Source organism: Saccopteryx leptura, chromosome 2 (assembly GCF_036850995.1).
Source record: "Saccopteryx leptura isolate mSacLep1 chromosome 2, mSacLep1_pri_phased_curated, whole genome shotgun sequence".
Lineage (NCBI taxonomy): Eukaryota > Metazoa > Chordata > Mammalia > Chiroptera > Emballonuridae > Saccopteryx > Saccopteryx leptura.
Window position 1 is genome coordinate 254,718,486 of NC_089504.1, and position 18,439 is coordinate 254,736,924.

Consider the following 18,439-nt stretch of genomic DNA (forward strand, 5'->3'; position numbering starts at 1 on the left):
GCATTTTGCTGTGGCAGGATTTCTCCTCGGCTCCCTGAGGGCAGCCACCTGCCTCTTGGTCACCTTACTAATGCACTTGAATTTGTCTGGCCCGAAGGTAGGCAGAAAATACCAAATTATATTTGATAGAGCAATAATTCTATTTCTCTGTGTATTGCCTAAGTTTAATCCAAAGCTGTGTTCCCCATCTATTTCAATTCTGGCCACATAGAAAGCTTGTGTAGAAGGTAGTATTAGTTTTGTTTTGTTTTTTATTGTTAAAAAGCAGCCAAGTAGTATTTAGAGTCTGACTCATGACCATAAAGAACCTTGAAACTGAATCGGAAACATTTCTTTTTGGCTTCAATGATCGAACATTTACGATAATGTGTTATTCTCAATCATCAGAGAAAATGGGTGTTTCAGATAATTTCTCTGTCCTTTTCCCCGTCCCCCCACCCACTTTAATTTGGAATGCTCAGAAATGGCATCATTTTCTACCATTGGGTGATTTTTGGTTAGTGTACCTCACAGTGGTGTGTAAGACTTACTTAGAGCCCATCACACGTACTGTTTCCCTACTGCCCAGAACAGTGTGAAGATCTGGGTCTGTTTGTCAGGAATTGGTTTCCTTCAGCAACTGGCAATGGTTTTGACTTGCACGCGGGGGCCAGTGACGTTAGACACCCTGAAGCTCCTTTGTAGTGCCTGCATGGGCCCCGATCCCGGTGGTGTGCACGGTGTGGCGGGAGCTGAGGCATCTGCATTTTCGCAAAGCATCTGGGTCTTGGGGCGTGTTTGCCCTGGAGAGCCTGGAGCAGGGGTCCCCAAACTTTTTACACAGGGGGCCAGTTCACTGTCCCTCAGACCGTTGGAGGGACTATAAAAAAAACTATGAACAAATCCCTATGCACACTGCACATATTCTTATTTTAAAGTAAAAAAACAAAACGGGAACAAATACAATATTTAAAATAAAGAACAAGTAAATTTAAATCAACAAACTGACCAGTATTTCAATGGGAACTATGGGCCTACTTTTGTCTAATGAGATGGTCAATGTGCTCCTCTCACTGACCACCAATGAAAGAGGTGCCCCTTCCGGAAGTATGGCGGGGGGCCAGATAAATGGGCTCAGGGGGTCACATGCAGCCATGGGCCGTAGTTTGGGGACCCCTGGCCTGGAGGATGGGACAAGGTATGTGAGCAGACAAGTGTGCGAGTGTTCTAGGGGCTGTGCGAGAGCGCCCTCTGACTCTGGTGAGGGCACGAAGAAGTCCTGGTGGGCACTCAGGAAAGTTTTCATAACAGTAGGGACATCTTAGTTGTCGTCTTCTCCCAAGTGTTTAGAGTATGGGGACCCTTGAATCCACACAGTGGCCAGATAAATTCCAGTCTGCAGAGCAATGTGAACAAAAAGACAGGTGAAAAACAACTTAAAATTTTGGAAATTGCAGGTAGTTGGCCTGGTTAAATTATAAGGTGAAGATGGTGAGAAATAAGATAGTTTTTTATGTTGCAGGAAACAAGGAGACATTAAAAATATCAGGAAAGGAGATTAAACTTGAACTTTAGGTCACAAGTGACATAGAGCATGGATTGAGTGGTATAAGACTGGAGGCAGGGTGGTCAGCTGTGGTCACATTGACCAGGCAGGAGCGACACTTGTCCAGAGTGTAGATGACGTGCTGGACACTGAGGGGAAGGTTTGAGGGGATGGTTAGGCTTTCAGAGGAGAGTAGTGGCTGGGGGGTTGCGCTGACAAGGAAGGGATATATAGGTTCAGGGGCCTCAGTGGGAGGATGAGCCTTGGCAGGAGAAGGTGTGAAGACACCTTGGCTGTGCTTGGCGGGACTGCCCCCCCCCCCTTTTGGTCCATGTCTGATGGGCGGTGCTTACTGCCCTGGCCTGCAGGGTCCTGCTCCCCAGCCAGTTGTGGGCAGTGTCTTAGGAGAAGCCAGGCACAGTTCTGCTTTAGCTTGAGCTATGGGGGGCGGGGGGGGGGGGGCGTCCTTGCAGGACTGAAATCTAGGCTGCCAAGAGGCAAGAGTGTCTGCAGATATCAGGCCCTCCATGTGATGTTGAAGCCTGAGAATACAGTGAAAATAAGAGAGATGGAAGAGGGGGGGAAGAGAGAGAGAGAGAGAGAGAGAGAGGGAGGAGAGAAACACTAGGTCCTGAGTATATGGCTTGAGTGTCTGTGATGAGCTCTCCTTTACTTCTGGTCATTCCGTTACTTGAGCCAGCACCCCCTACACCCCTTTTTTAAACTGAACTCAGTTTGTATTAAGGTCTCTTCTTCCTTGAAAGTGAGAGGGCGCTAAGTGACGGGGAATGACAATGGTTTTTGTTGTTGCTGAGGCAGGAGGATGCATAGTCGTGCTCACTGGGTTTTTAGATGAAGAGTTTTATTCACATCAGACAACCTCAAGTCCCTAAGTGAAGGTGAATACAGCCAAGGCTGAGTGACTTGCTGGAGGTCCAGTGTCTGACAAGTGACAGCTGAGACTGACATTCCGATCCTGGACTTCCAGCTCAGTGGTGTCTGTACCATCTTATCTCACTGATACTACCCGGAAAGTGAAGAAATGGTGGTCTCTGGATGAGACCTGTGGATAGAAGGAAAGATGACTTTGTTGCTGTATTTGAAAAGCCCTTTGGGGTTTAGCGGGTACAGTGACTTTGCTGCTCAGCAGAGCCCGTGTTCAGGGAGCACGTGTTGACGTGTGAGGGTCCTGCGCGCCAGTTGGGGCTGCCTAGACCTTCGCGAGCAGGCCGTCATCATTGTGAGTTGCTGCAGGGGAGCACAGCTTGTAGAGCAGTAAAGCCCCATTTGACTGTGGCGTCCCTTCCCACTGTCTGATGTGCTGGTGGAAATGCCTCCCTAGGACCTTTAATTTTGTTCCTAAATTTACAACAGAGCCGCTTCCTGATGCCATCTATCGCCCAGGACACTCTTGGTGATGAGGTGGTTATTAAGTCAGGAAAGTGAGCTGCAAACTGTCCGCGGGGAACCATTTATTGTTCCGTACGAGCGGAGGCGGTGTGAGGGATTGGTGCTCCTCGGAGCACCCAATGGCCTCTCACGGTAAAATCTGACACTGGCACTGCTGCTTTGATTTAAACTGGGAAGCCGGCAAATGCTCATGTGAGCATGAGAAAGATAACCGAAAAACAACTACTCTGAAGCATTGGCTCTGTTTTATTTGTTCTGTGGAGACTACAATGAGGAAGAGCCCCGTAATAGCATTAGATATACCACTGTCCAGTGATGAGAAGTGGATGGCGTTTGGGCGTGTCAGTTACCTGTGTTCTTTCCCCTAGAAAATATCTTTCTTTTGAGCCCATCATTGATTTTCAGTTGAAAATGTTAGAAATATACAGGACAAAGAATATACAATAGCTTCAAATCTAAAGAAACTTGCAGAGGAGTGAAATAAAAGCTTTATTAAACATGATTTGAAGCAGAGTATTGGAGATAATGGACAATGGAGACTGGAAACGATGGGCTGTGTAGGAAGTGGTGAGGGCCCTGTTTAGACGAGACACTGACAACTGGCGGGACCTGTGACAGCCCCCACCTCCTGAGCCCCGGTGGTGTGCCGGGCACTGTGCTCATCTGGGCTGTCCCATTTAGCGTGCAGGGTTCTTAGGGGCAGACTGTGTTTTAGACCCCATTTTACAGAAGAGGAATCTTGAGATTTGAGTTAAATAACTTGCCCAAGGTTTCATAGCTTGGGTGTGTCTTCTTTTCTGTGTGATGATTTAAGGGGAGAAGAATCAGCAATTCTCCCTTTAGGTTTCCTTCATATTTATATGCTTTCTGAATCATACTGTGTGTGATTCTTGGGCAGTTTTTGACATCCTGGTTATTATCCACCTCAATCCTTTTTCTTTATAGCACCTAGGAGAAATTGCAATGATTGTATAAATTGTATTAATTTTTATCTATAAATTTGTTTTCTTTCAGTAATAATATTCATTATTTGTTGAGCTCTTCCTAGTGGCCAGGTGTGTTCTCTATGTATTACTTCTATTTCTAACCACAACTCTTTCAGGTAGATACAGGTGAGGAAACCAAGACACAGAATTTAACAACTTACCTCAATTTGCCCAAGATTTAATATCTTGAGCTATTGTTCTTTAAAAAACTTTTTCTATATTGATTTTAGAGAGGGAGGGAGGGAGGAAGAGAGAGAGAGAGAGAAAGAAAGAAACACCGATTTGTTGTTCCATTTATTTATCTATTCATCGGTTGATTCTTATACATACCCTGACTGGGGATCAAACCCATAACCTTGGCATATGGGGACAATGTTCTAACCAACTGAGCTAACCAGCCAGGGCCTTAGAGCTGGGTTTTTGTTTGTTTGTTTTTTAAGAGAAGCATCAACTCATTCTGCTTAGTTGTGCACCCATTCATTGATGGTTTCTCATACATACCATGACTTTGGCTTGAACCCTGCCTTCAGGATTGAGCTGGTGACCCCCGTGCTCTGGGACATTGCTCTATACACTGCGACACTGACCAGGGCTAGAGCTGTTGTTCTTAAGTAGAGGCTGACACACCTTTTCTGTAAAGGGACAAATAGTAAATATTTTAGGCTTTGCAGACAAGAGGCAAAACCAAACATATAATGTAGATACATAAAAAGAGAGAAAATAAATTTCCGTATGAAATTGGTGAAATTAAAAATATAATAACTGAGTAAATATTTTTGTAATACACATCTACTAATCAGAAGAATAGAAATTTTTTTGGAGGGGTAGCATTTTGCTTCATTGGGGTTCAAAGTTAGTGTTCTTTTTGTATCAATAAATTAGTTGTGTTTCTGTGTATAAACGATTTCTGGTTTGTGGACCATACAAAAGCAGGCAGCAGGCCAGATTTGTCTGCGGTCTGTAGTCTGCCAGCTGCTGTCTTAACTGCTACCATGCCACTTACTTCCACGGGGCAGTGACTCTCGGTTACCCAGCAAGCTTTAAGTGAGAATTTCTGCCAGTTCTTAGAGCTCGAGGAGTAATTACAAACACAGTACAAACCCTGCTTTTATGGAATTAGCCGATGTTAAGTGCTATGTAGAAAAATAAAGCCAGGGACCCTGGCCGGTTGGCTCAGCGGTAGAGCGTTGGCCTGGTGTGCGGGGGACCCGGGTTCAATTCCCGGCCAGGGCACATAGGAGAAGTGCCCATCTGCTTCTCCACCCCCCCCCCTTCCTCTCTGTCTCTCTCTTCCCCTCCCGCAGCCAAGGCTCCATTGGAGCAAAGATGGCCCGGGCGCTGGGGATGGCTCCTTGGCCTCTGCCCCGGGCGCTAGAGTGGCTCTGGTTGCGGCAGAGCGATGCCCTGGAGGGGCAGAGCATCGCCCCCTGGTGGGCAGAGCGTCGCCCCCTGGTGGGCGTGCCAGGTGGATCCTGGTCGGGCGCATGTGGGAGTCTGTCTGACTGTCTCTCCCCGTTTCCAGCTTCAGAAAAATACAATAAATAAATAAATAAATAAATAAATAAAGCAGGGAAGGGACTAGAGGGCAGAGTTAGGTAGGGGCTGGGGAAGGGAAGACCCCACTGAAAAGCCCCTTGTTCACCTCTCCTGATGGTGTCTCCTCCCTCTGATCCCAGAGGGAGCCATCCTTCACACATAACGTCTCTCTATCTCTCTGTATATACACACATACACAGTATAATAACATGCATTTTTGTGCAGCTTACTTATTACACATAACATTGTGAAGTTTACTCATTAATATGGGTGGCTTTAATCCATTCATATATCAGTTATCTGTTGCTTTGTAATGAACCCCCAAACTTACTGACTTAAATAGCAACCGTTATTGCTCCTGAGACTTGGTCAGCTTGGTGGTTCTGCTGGTCCTGGCCAGGCTTGCTCAGTCTCCGTGACCTGCTCTAGGTTGGCTGAGGTTGGGGAAGGTTAAGATGCTGTGAAGACAGCTTGCTCCTGTATTTCATCCTGCAGGAGGCCAGCCTGTCCTGTCCCCCAGGCCCTGGGCAGGGGTGGGAGGGGGCAAGAGGAAGCTGCCAGCTTCGGGGCTTAAGCTTGGAGCAGCCAGCATTGCCCTCCTGCATCCTGCTTGAGGCCACCCCCCTGGGAGGGATGTAGCTCTGGGCGAGAGGAGCAGCAGAGGCAATCAGTGTCCTGGAGGCAGGGAAGGGGTAACTGTGGCCAGTTCAGCACCCTCTCTACCACAGCTCGTCACTGCTGTAGAGTACACAATTCTCCTGGATGCAGATGACGCGTTGTGTTTGTTCCACCTCTGTCTCCAGTTCTTGGCACTGTCTGCCATGCTGCTGTGGGTGGTCTTGTGCTTGTGCTGCGGGAGTGTCCAGCAGGTGTGTGAGAGGCGAGTGTGCATGTGCAAGAGGTGCATGGACGGGTTGGAGGCTTGCGGCTGTGGCTGTGGGAGCAGCCTGGGAACACACTGCTTTGGGTGACCTTGCCTGTCCCCCTCTAGCCACACCCTGGGAGCACGCTTCTAGGGCTCTGCTCTGCGCTCCTGCCCTCGGCTTCCCACGGCACCTGGTAGCTATGCCAGCCCTCTTGAAATTCAGAGTTTGGAATCTGATTGTGTTTGGTAGCACTTTGATTATTTTCTGATTGCTTTTGAAGTATATCTTCTGTTCCTAACAGTATTTATTGTAACTTCTTAGGATGGGGTGGTGTTTCACACTTTTAGTCACTCCCGCCATCTTTCACCGTGGCTAATTGCAGTTCTGGTGCCGAAGGCTTCCATTTTACTGCAGCTCTGTGGAGGAGACCTGAGCAAGGGCACATTTCATATTCAACTTATATTTTTTTACTATTTTATTCAACAGAGTTGTTTATGCAGATACTTTATTCAAAAAATTGCAGAAGCCCTGACCGGTTGGCTCAGTGGTAGAGCGTCGGCCTGGCGTGCAGAAGTCCCAGGTTCGATTCCCGGCCAGGGCACACAGGAGAAGCGCCCATCTGCTTCTCCACCCCTCCCCCTCTCTTTCCTCTCTGTCTCTCTCTTCCCCTCCCGCAGCGAGGCTCCATTGGAGCAAAGATGGCCCGGATGCTGGGGATGGCTCCTTGGTCTTTGCCCCAGGCGCTGGAGTGGCTCTTGTCGCAACAGAGCGATGCCCCGGAGGGGCAGAGCATCGCCCCCTGGTGGGCAGAGCGTCGCCCCCTGGTGGGCGTGCCGGTGGATCCCAGTCGGGCGCATGCGGGAGTCTGTCTGACTGTCTCTCCCCGTTTCCAGCTTCAGAAAAATACAAAAAAATAAAATAAAAAAAAATTTAAAAAAATTGCAGAAAACAAGAAATGAATCAGAAACAGTTCCTGCCCTCAAAAGGAATAGGCTCTTAGATCAGTTTACAGATTATGAATACAGTTGTTAGTTCTCATGCACATATGTACCATCTTAGTCTCAAAAAAGGATTGATTTTAATTGGGGAGGTCAATTTTATTATTACAATGATGTCATTAGGATAAAGTCATTCAAGGTGGATGGAGTAGGGTGCAGCACTGCATGTGGGCAGTGAGGGAGCAGTCATCGTGGGAGGGGTTGTACAACAACGGGAGGTGGGGGCCGGAGCCAGAGGGGGCAGGGCCAGGAGCTGGTTCTGAGTGAGGAAGGTAGGGTTTGGCAGGTGGGTTAGGAGTAGAGGACAGGATTGCATTTCATAAAGACAGAACAGTGTGCACCAGCCTGGTAGAGGCTGGACAAGCTGGTTGTGTTTGGAGCAATAGTAGTTTGATTTGGTTAGGATCTAGGGGAGAAAAAGTAAGTTAAGTAAGTTGGGGCCGGTTTGTGTCGGGTCTTAAATGTCAGGCTAAGGTGTTTGGACTTAGTTCAGTAGACAGTGGGGAGCCGCTGAAGTTTTTTGAGTAATATGATCTGAGCCATACTTTTGGAAGATTAATCTGGTTGAATTGAGAGTAATGAATGAATGGGAAAATGAAAAGTATTTTTTGTTGTTGGGTCATGTTTTTGTCTTCTGTATAAATATAACTAAAACAAATGAAGATTTAATTTAGTTACTGAGTAATAATGCTAAGACTCTTTATTGCTATGTAATAAAAATGTGTATATATGTGTGTGTTTTTATATCCAATTACTTTTAAAAAATTTTTAAATTTAATTTATTGGGGTGACATTGGTTAATACAATTAAATTATACAGGTTTCAAGTACCCAGTTCTATAATCTACCATCTGTATGTTCTGTGTGTTCACCACCCCGTCACGTCTCCCTCCATCACCATCTACCCCCTCTGCTTCCCTCGACCTCCCCCATGCCCTTCCCCCTGCAGTCCCCATGCTATTTTCTGTGTCCCCAGCCCCTACTCCCTCAGGCAGTGTAGATCCTGTTCACCTGTTGGATTCTAGTTACATTTTTGCATTCATGTTCTTCAGTTAGTAATACATCACAGACAGACTGTCTTTCAGGTACGCAGTTCTGACTCTGGCCTTACACGAAAGCCTTCGGCACCCTCCGTTGGGCTGCTGCAGGAAGTCTGACCTTCAGACCAGCAGTCAAGGTTGCCTCCCATCTCTCTGTCACTCTCCGACTGCCCCAGGGGAACTGTTTTTTAAATTCATGGGGATGTCCTCTTTTTTTTTTTGTCTTGTTTACTTGAGTTTCCTATGAGCTTTCTTAGAGTCACAGGTGTATAAGTGTGCTGAGGTCCTGAGAACTAGTGACTCACTCACACCCGGCAGACTGGAGGGGAAGCTCTTGTGTTCAGAAAGCATTTTCACAGCCGGTCAGCCCTGTTGTGTTGCCCCGGGGGTGTGATTGTGAGTGAAAGAGAGTGATCCCTGCTCTTTCTAGCCTAAGGTCTCCAGAGACAAAACTAATCATTTGGAAGAATTAAGTTACAGTTACTTACGGGGGTGGAGCCTATGAAGGAAAAATACTTTGGGATACTCCAGAGGATTACCAGTTCCGAGTGGCATGTCTGCAGAGGGTCCTGTAAGGAAGCGAGTTTCCAGCTGAGAACTGTAGGGTGAGAGAGCAGGAGCAGACAGGCCAAGGAGAGAGCGAGAAGTCCATTCTAGATGACACAGGACGCGCCTAGGCCCTTGGGAAAGAGTGTGGTGGTGGAGGACCCTGATGGCCAATGTGGCCAGAACATATTCTGGTTACTGAGGAGTGAGGTGAGGGTAGAGGGTCAGGCAGACCATATAGAGCCTTGTCGGTTCTTTTAAAAACTTATTTTATGTAAAGTGCAATAATGGGAAGAAAGTGTTAATAAAGGAATGACCCATTCCAATTTATATTTTAAAAGCATCACTGTGATTAATAATATATCCCAATCCAAGTCCTTCTTATCTGCACTACCCACTCTGGCCTAATTGTCATGTGCATGAACCGGTCTCTGCTTCTCCCCTTGCAGCCTGCAGTCTCTTCTTGACGTGTTGGCCAATGGTTTCCCATTTCACACAGAGGAAAAGCAGAGTTGTGCTTCCATCTCAGGACCTTACACTTGCTGTTCTCTTTGCCTGGGATACTTTTCCCCAGGTGCCCACGTGGCTCATTTCTAAACTTCAGGTCTTTATAGAGCTGGTGAGTCCATTCCTGGCCACTGTGTGTAACGCCAGACCCAGCCCCGGCTCACCCTCCCCACTTCCTTTTTCTTCAGAGCACTCACTGCCCATTTGACATTTCATACTAGAAGTTAAGCTTCCCTTGGAAAGGGTCTTTACAGGGAGCACTCTGCACTGATGCTCCATGCATGCAGTGCCTGACTTGGCCGACACTCAGTGAAGACTGGATGAATGGAAGAGTGATGGACGGGGAGTGAGTGGAGTCAGAGTGGCAGCTCAGAGGACAGTAACAGCCTCCAGGAGGAGAGATGCGGTTGGCTGAGACGAGAGTTGTGGAAGGTGCGGAGAAGTGATAGAGTCAGGACACATTGTGGAGGTAGACTCGACAGGATAGCTAGCGCACAACCGTCATAAAACATCATTGTCAGAAATATGTTAGTAATTAGAGGAGTCATTGTTTTTATTTTAGTCTGTCTGCTGCTGTGTATTCACTGATGGTGCAGAGTGTGGTGAAGGTTAACAAGAATTTGATAAATATTTGTGATCCTTTCAAATCAAACTTGTGAGTTTGCATGCAGTGTGTGAAGTGTACACGATCTTTTAGATAGCCAAGGGCTGTGGTTCTCAGCTGGGGATGATTTTGCCCCCCAGGGTACATTTGGCAATGTCTGAGGACTTTCTTAGTTGTCATAATTTGTAGGGTGGTACTAATGGCACTAGTCGTTAGAGGCTAAGTGTACTGCTAAACACTGCAGTGCACAGGGCAGCCCTGCTCCAGCAAACTCACCCAGTCCAGAATGCCAGCACGCAGGCTGAGAAACCCTGCCCTAGGGATTAGCACTGGGCTCAGTTATGCTGTTAAAACCCTCAGACCGATACAACTTCTTATCTATACAAGGTGTGGCTAGAATGGTTGCACTTCCTTTTAAATAAATATGCTATAACTGCCACACATACATGGTCATGTAGATCAGTCTAATTGAAGCTCTGTCTTCAAAATAGTTTCTCTGAAAAGGTTGTTTTTTCAGAGACCTTTTTAAAAACAACCTTTTGTTTATTCATGTGACCCTGCCTCTTTTAACATTTGCCTTTGAGACTTGTAGCACATTCTTCATATCTCCTTACTGTACCGCATTTTATTCTAAGGAAAGATTTGGAAATACCCACTGCTTTCTGAATACATTGTGATGAGGAATGAGTTTGGGTAGTAAGTCTATTGTAAGATGAAATGAAATATGATTATAACGCAATAATTGGCTTGAAAGGTAGTTTAAAAGTAATGCTTCTTCCACAAATTATTTTCACCAGAATAAATGTATTGTATTCTCAAGTATTTGTGTGAAGTTCTAAAATGATTTAAAACAAAAAGTTTTTTGTTTTTTTTAAAAATCAGAGTCACATAATAAAAAGTTATCTAGGATGAGGGAAACAGGGACTCTCGTAGTATTGAGAAGGTAACTTGGCATACTTTTGGAGAAAAATTTGATAATATTACTAAATTTTAAAGTGTTTGTACCCTTTCATTTAGGAATTCTACCTGTAGCCATTTATTTTCAGAAAGATTTATACCAGTAAGCTGAGATACATATATACATGTACTATTTCTTTTTCTTTTTTAAAAGATTTTATTTATTGCTTTTTATAGAGAGAGAGGAGAGAGAGAGAAGGGAAAAGGGTAGGAGTGGGAAGCATCAACTTGTAGTAGTTGCTTCTTTCTGTGCCTTGAATAGGCAAGCCCTTTGAACTGGCTATTCCAACATTCCAGGTCGATGCTTTATCGTGTGCCACCACACACCAGGCCATCATGCTATTTCTTAAAGCATTGTTTGTAAAGTGGAAGAAACCAATCAATATCCACAGCATATTGGTCACTAATCATTAGTACCTCCTTACAGTAGAATACTATACATCACCAAAAAATGTGTGCGTGCAGGACATGAAAGGGGGTGAAAATATGTTAAATGGGGGAGTGTGTTTGTAAAGTAGAAGAAACCACTCAAAATACCTATCCACAGCATATTGGTCACTAATCATTAGTACTTCCTTACAGTAGAATACTATACATCACCAAAAAATGTGTGCGTGCAGGACATGAATGGGGGTGAAAATATGTTAAACGGGGGAGTGTGCAAAAAACATCAGAAACTAGTATTTATGGCATCCAGCACAAAATTACATATGTCAGCTATACTCAAAAGAAAGCCCTGGAAGGAAAATACTAATCTAACCGTGGGAATAGGGTACCCCTACTATGTTTCAGACAGGTTTGATAGTTTTAAATATGTTTTACAGTCAGGAAAAGATAAATTGTTCTGAAGCGACTGGACAGTCATCTTACTTTATAGATAGACCTTTCATTGTTTGAAGTAGCCTTTTGTATTAATACATAATATAGCTAAAGATCTTCCATCAGTTTGGTATTTATTATTTTTTTTAATTCAGTGAGAGGAGGGGAGGCAGAGAGACAGATACTGGTCTGTGCCTCAACTGGGATCCACCCCGAAAGCCCACTAGGGGGTGATGCTTTGCTCCTCTGGGGCTTGCACCATTGCTCAGCAACTGAGCTCTTAGCACCTGAGGCAGATGCCATGGAGCCATCCTCAGTGCCTGGGGACAACTCACTCCAGTCGAGCCATGGCTGCAGGATGTGGGGTGGGGTGGAGATGGGGAGGTGTGGAGAAGCAAATGGGTGCTTCTCCTTTGTGTCCTGACCATCAATCAAACCCGGAACATCCACACGCTGGGCTGAAGCTCTACCACTAAGCCAACCGGTCAGGGCCCAGTTTGATATTTATAATCAGGAATACCTAACATTGTCTATAGGTTGTTAGGGCTTTATTTTACATGTGAAGTTATTCACATGAAATTTGTAATTTGTAATTTTTTACTTTAGAGTGAGAGTGCTAAAGGTTAGTTGTGACTATTTTTTAGTCTTAGCCTTGAAATACGTTGTGGAATGCTCATCTGTATTGATCCTGCAGGTGGTGCTGGTGGGTTTGCGGTGTTCATGGAGTGTTTATCAAGTAAAGTTCCCCTCAACTGGGAAATCTTCATTATTGGTCCTGGCTAGTAGAACACTATCTTTCCTGTGATTGTTGAGAATCAGATGTTTTCTTATCATTATTTCAAGAAATACAGTGTAGCAGAAAAATATGGTATATAACAACTTCTTGGGATAAATTGTTCCTTATTTATCTACTCTTGTTATTTGTTGCAGTTGAATTTATGTCAATTCAGAAAGATTCTCTGTAACATCTTTCAAGTTCCAAAACTTCATCAAAACTGGCAGTAGAACTAATTTTTTGAAACGAGTTCTCTTTGAAGTCCTCCCTTTTCCCTTCTCTTTGTGTGTTCGACTCCCCCTCTCTTCTCTCTCTCTTTCTCCCAGTCTGTCAAGTTCAAGAGCAGCTCAGATGCCATGAATTACGTGAAGCACAAAAGGGGAGAAGGAGACCCTTTTGAAGAACAAAGGCCTCCCATTAGGCTGCCATGTTCTTTTCTGAGCAGACACGCACCCTGCCCGGTTTCTCTTGTTGTGCACATGCCCTGCACAGAAGGTAAATACGCAGCTCCTCATTACCTCACAATTCCCCACCCCCCCCTTCCTCCCAGGCCACACACAGCCAGCAAGGCTGCCGGCTTTGATGGCTCAGGCCTTCCTATACAGTGGCTTTATCTCCTTTTTAAAAATGACAGGGGAGATGTGGAAGTGAAAGCAGCACACACCAAGGAGAAAAGGAGCTGCCAGGGGCCGCAGCCCAGAGCCCAGGGCAAGTGGAAAGAGCTGGTTGTTACCGCCATTCTTCTACTCTGTGCCTTTCAGTGCCCTGGGTTTTAAAAATAAGAAATTTTACATTCACTGTAGGTTGGCGAGTTAGTTTCTCCTCTCTGTAACAAAGCAGACAAATGGGAGTAAGTTTAATTGCTGGGCACAATTCTTGTAGTAATGAGAAACTTGGTGTCTTGTTCTTGTTCTATGTCCCATTGGTTGTTGGTTCTTTGGTGTCATGTGGGTGGCTTAGCTAAGGGTTAGTTGTCTTACATTTCTCTGCATGGGGATGGAGCTGGACGATGACAGGGACATGCTGGAAGCAGCAAATAAGAAGAAGGATGACCTATATGGAACCAGACTTAAAATTTGGGAGATAAACTATTGAACTTTCATGTTGTACACACTTGAAATTAGATTGCTATGATAACGTTGTTTTAGTGTTGCTGACAAATATCAGTTGCATTTGCAAAGGAGTGTGTGATTCAAACTGTTTGCCTCCAGGTACTCAGCTAAATGTTGTTAGGATAGCAAGTCTGAAATAGAGACCTTAATTCACTGCAAAGTTGAAATATCTGATGATTGGAGATTTAGACTATTGTTTTGTTTATTTTTATTCTTTCAGAGAAATTGGATAGTCGATAAATGGTTTGTGGTACAGTTGGGGGGCGGCAAAAGAGATGGAAGAGGGGGTGATAAAAGGGGGAGAAAGTATATTATTTTCTCTTTTAGTTTTTTTTATTATTATTCAGTGAGAGGAGAGGAGGCAGAGACAAACTCTCACATATGCTCTGACCAGGATCTACCTGGCAAGCCCATTAGGGAGCGATGCTCTACCCATCTGGGGCCTCTGCTCTGTTGCTTAGCAACTGTGCTATTTTAGTGCCTGAGGTGAGGCCACAGAGCCATCTCAGCGCCTAGGGCCAACTTCGATGGAACCATTTGTGCCATGGCTGCAGGAGGGGAAGAGAGAGATAGAGAGAGAGAAGAGGGAGGGGTAGAGAAGCAGATGATCGCTTCTTCTACGTGCCCTGTCTGGGAATCGAACCTGGGATTTCCACACGCCTGGCCGACACTCTACTGCTGAGCCAACTGGCCAGGGTGGCTAGTATTTTTTTTAATCAAAATTTTAATATAGTGATGAACAAGATTTGAACTTCTGACTGTGTTTTCTTTTTATCTGATGCTGAGCTAATGGTGAGCAGTTTCTGACTTAAACATACATATAGTGAGTGGGCCTGCCTTTTTAGGATTTTAGAAGTGATTCAATGGGATTTAAAAGAACATTAAAGCTCTGGTCAGCTAACTCAGTGGTAGAGCATTGGCCCAGTGTGTGGAACTCCTGGGTTCGACTCCTGGCCAGGGCACACAGGAGAAGCGCCCATATGCTTCTCTACTCTTCCCCCTCTACTTTCTCTCTGCCTTTCTCTTCCCCTCCCACAGCCAAGGCTCCATTGGAACAAAGTTGGCCCAGGTGCTGAGGTTGGCTCCATGGCCTCCACCTCTTGTGCTAGAGTGGCTCCGTTGTAGCAGAGCAGCGGCCCAGATGGGCAGAGCATCGCCCCCTGGTGGGCATGCTGGTGGATCCCGGTCCAGCGTGTGCAGGAGTCTGTCTCCCTGCTTCTTTCTTAAGAAAAATAAAATTAATTAAATAAATAAATAAATAAATAAACATTAAGAGGAGTCAAGGAATTCCTTTGTAGTAGTGGTAACATTGTATTTTGAAGTTTATGAGGAGATTCTTAGTTTCTTATTTATTTTTTTATTAAAATAATTTATTTTCCCACATGGCATTCAAATAAAAAGAAGAGTATATTCAACCCTCTTCTTTTTGCCATAGGATTTTTCAGAAAATATATTGAAACCTGGTTAATGCACTTCAAGTGAAAAAGAAAATGAAACGTGTTGACTACTTGAGGAAATCTTGGACCTTTAATGGACCCTGGATGTTGCTTTTCAAGAACCGTGTCCCTGGTTTCTGGTTTTCTGAAGTACAGGAGTTGACAAGAAATCCTTTGGTTTACATACTTGGAAAAAAAGAGCTTCTTGATCTTTTGTACTGTGTAGGGAGTGACCACTGCTGTTATCTGGGCAGACTGTTCCTAACGATGCACCCACATCTCAGGGAGGGTCTTTCCTTGCGGTGTCTCTCTAGTCACGCGTGGGACCGCTTTTCTGCTTTTGTTTCTCGGGGAGGTGTTGGTCTTCAGGAGATCTGCTTTAGGTGTGTTTACCCGTTATTTATGGAGGGACAGAGCGGGGCCTTGTTCTCACTGACTGTGCCATCTCCTGCCATCACCTTTCTGAGCACAGCTCTGCCCTGCCGCGTGGCCGTACCCCGGCCTCAGTATTTCTCTGCTAATGCGAGAGGCCCCACACCTGAGACCATGCAGTTAAGTCCCACGTGTGGGCATACTCCTGTGACAAAGGTGACTCTTGGCACTTCCCAGGATTCTGATTGTACCTTCCAAGTTAGTGTTGATTTGAACATATTTCAGATGTTTTACTCTGATGAGATGAATGAAGACTTGCAGTTTTAGTTAAAGAATTGAACATTTTAGGACCTTGTAGCTAAAGATGTTAAGTTTTAAAAACATTTTGAAACATTGTGCTAATAATATTATTATAAGAATAATAGTAATTAGGAAAATAATAAAGTAAATAATAAAAGTTAAAAATAAGAATAAAGAAATGTGTAACTGGGAAAGCAGAGAAAGAGGCATTTAAAATGGTAGACCAGCTCTTTTGCTGAGTTTTCTGGGAAGCTATGTGAACAGTTACTGGCAAGATGGAACATGAAATACGCCTTCTCAGTAAGACTGCCTCACTGCTGCAGCTCCCAGGGCCTCTCTATAGAGAACCAGATCCCAGTGATGGCTGAGTGAGGAAGGGCGTAATAGGAGTGGCCAGACTCGTCTGTACGGAAAGGTTGGGCAGGAGAAGACCTGGAGCTGTACCCTGGTTCAAGGAAGTAGAGTTTATAAAGAATTGCAGTGAGTGCAGCTTTTTTTCTGACATGCATAGACTTTGTTTTAAATGTATCCAAGGGAATGGCAAGCTGCACCCTGGGGAGAGGGATGTGCAAGGAGGGGAGGGGTCAACTGAGTCAGACTTCCGGAAGTGTCTGTGGAGGGCTCGGAACTGGGGTCGGAGAAAAGAACTAATGAAACATTAAGAAAGACAATACTTTTCTAGACATTTGCATTTTGTTTCTATAGACATTGTTGAAAACAGTGCGGGGTTAGATGCACTGTGGTCCTCCAGCCACACCCATCATGCTTTCTGGTTTTGTGTGGCCCTTGAGCCAAGATGGATTTTTACCTTTTTTTAAATTTAGAAATTAAATGTAATGGGGTAACACTGATGACTAAGAAGAGCAGGTAGGTTTCAGGTACACATTTCTATAGCATTTGAACTGTTGATTGTGTTGTGTGCCCATCACTCAAAGTCAAATCATGTTTCATCACTGTGTACTCCCCTCCTTCCCACTCCCTCCCCTTTTAAATGGAAAAAATAAAAAAATAAAATTTTAAATGGAAAAAAATATATAGTATTTCATGACACATGAAAATTATATGAAACAACTTCCTGTATTGATCAGTCAAGTTTTATTGGGACACACCCACATCCACTTGTTTGTGTTATCTAAGTATGTTTATTTGTCTTCAAGGTATGTTTCTGTGTTATCCTGGTATATATGTTTCTGTGCTGTCCCTAGTGTTTCTCTGTTGTCCTGGTATGTTTCTGTGTTATACTGTGTGTTTCTGTGTGGTCCCTAGTGTGTTTCTGTGTTGTCCTGGCATGTTGTTTCCATGTTAATCCTGTGTGTTTCTGTGTAACCTGGTGTGTTTCTGTGTTACCTGGATACTGCCTGTGGCTGCAGGGGCAGAGTGGGGTTGCTGTGATGAGATTCATAAAGACTGAAGTGTTTATTTCTGACTCTGTACAGACAAGTGTGCTGTCATAAAGGGTTGCCTGCAGTATGTTAGAGTAACAGTGTAGTTTTTCCTAAGACTACTGATGTCTGCCATTGATACGTTTTTTTTCTGTGCTCTTGTAGTTGTTCATCAGGACTCAGAGCTTTTTGTAGTAAAAAAAATTTTTGAGAGAGAGAGAGAGATGGAGGGACAGACAGACAGGAAAGGAGAAAGATGAGAAACGTCAATTAATGGTGGTGGCACCTTAGTTTTCATTGATTGCTTTCTCATGTGCCTTGACCGGGGGACTGCAGGCAAGCTGGTGGCCCCTTGCTCAAGCCAGTGATCCTGTGCTCAAGCTGGTGAGCCCGTGCTCAAGCCTGCAACATCAGGGTTTTGAACCTGGATCCTCAGCGTTCCAGGCTGATGCTCAATCCACTGTGCCACCGCTTGGTCAGGCGTCTAGTAAGTTGTTAAATTAACTCTTCTCTCAACAGAACAGTTCCACAGTCTTTCTGTGCCCACGTCTGCCAGAATTACTCAGAGGTATGAACAGTACAATAATAGATACCTTGCAAAAGACAATTGACCCTAAGGTGGGTTTTTGTTGTTGTTGTTTTTAAGGTGGTTTTTTTTTTGTTGTTGTTGTTGTTTTTAAGGTGGGTCAAGATGTGCTACAAATCCATTTTTTTCTCTTCTCTTTCCTCCTCCTCCTCTTCCTCCTCCTCCTCCTCCTCCTCTTCCTCCTCCTCTTCCTCCTCTTCCTCCTCCTTCTCCTCTTTTCTTTGGCCTTGTTTTAATGTGGGCTTTTGTGAACACTTGATCTTCCCATGTCATTGAGCTGGTTTCCTTTGAGTGTTCTTTCTACAGATTCAGACCTTTTTTTTTTTTTTCACTCCTAACTTAGCCTAAAGGCAAGGATCTTCCTTCCTTCTAACCCTTCTCTGAAATTAGTTGTGCTAAGTGGTCAGTCTCTTCGGTTTCAGGCAGTCCTTGTGCCAGAGGCAGCATCGAGTGCCCACATGTGCCTGCTCCTGGGCCAGTGTAGTGGCAGAGCAGGTGCCCGGGACTCAGTTCTGTTAGGTGCTTCCCAAGTGCCAGGTGATACTAATGCACTCGTGAGCAACCTGCCCCCATCCCCGCCCCCACCAGCTAAATGCCTTTAATCCTTTAAGATTATAGCCCCATAGGAGAGGGTGGAGTTGTTAGTCTTCATTTGAGGCTTGTTTAGATGAAGAAATGTAAGT

The 18,439-nt window shown here is 44.9% G+C and overlaps 1 protein-coding gene across 3 annotated transcripts in view; it reads left to right on the forward strand.

Moving 5' to 3' along the window:
- The window catches only part of POU2F1 (POU class 2 homeobox 1), a 124,341-nt gene that overhangs the window by 27,062 nt on the left and 78,840 nt on the right, over nucleotides 1-18,439 (forward strand). The window contains exon 1 of one of the 3 annotated variants that reach the window (XM_066371406.1): nucleotides 17,528-17,657. The exons of the other annotated variants lie outside the window; for them this stretch is intronic. The gene's annotated coding sequence lies outside the window, so the exon portion shown is untranslated. Of the gene's footprint in view, nucleotides 1-17,527; nucleotides 17,658-18,439 lie in introns of those variants that run through there. 3 annotated transcript variants of the gene reach the window in all.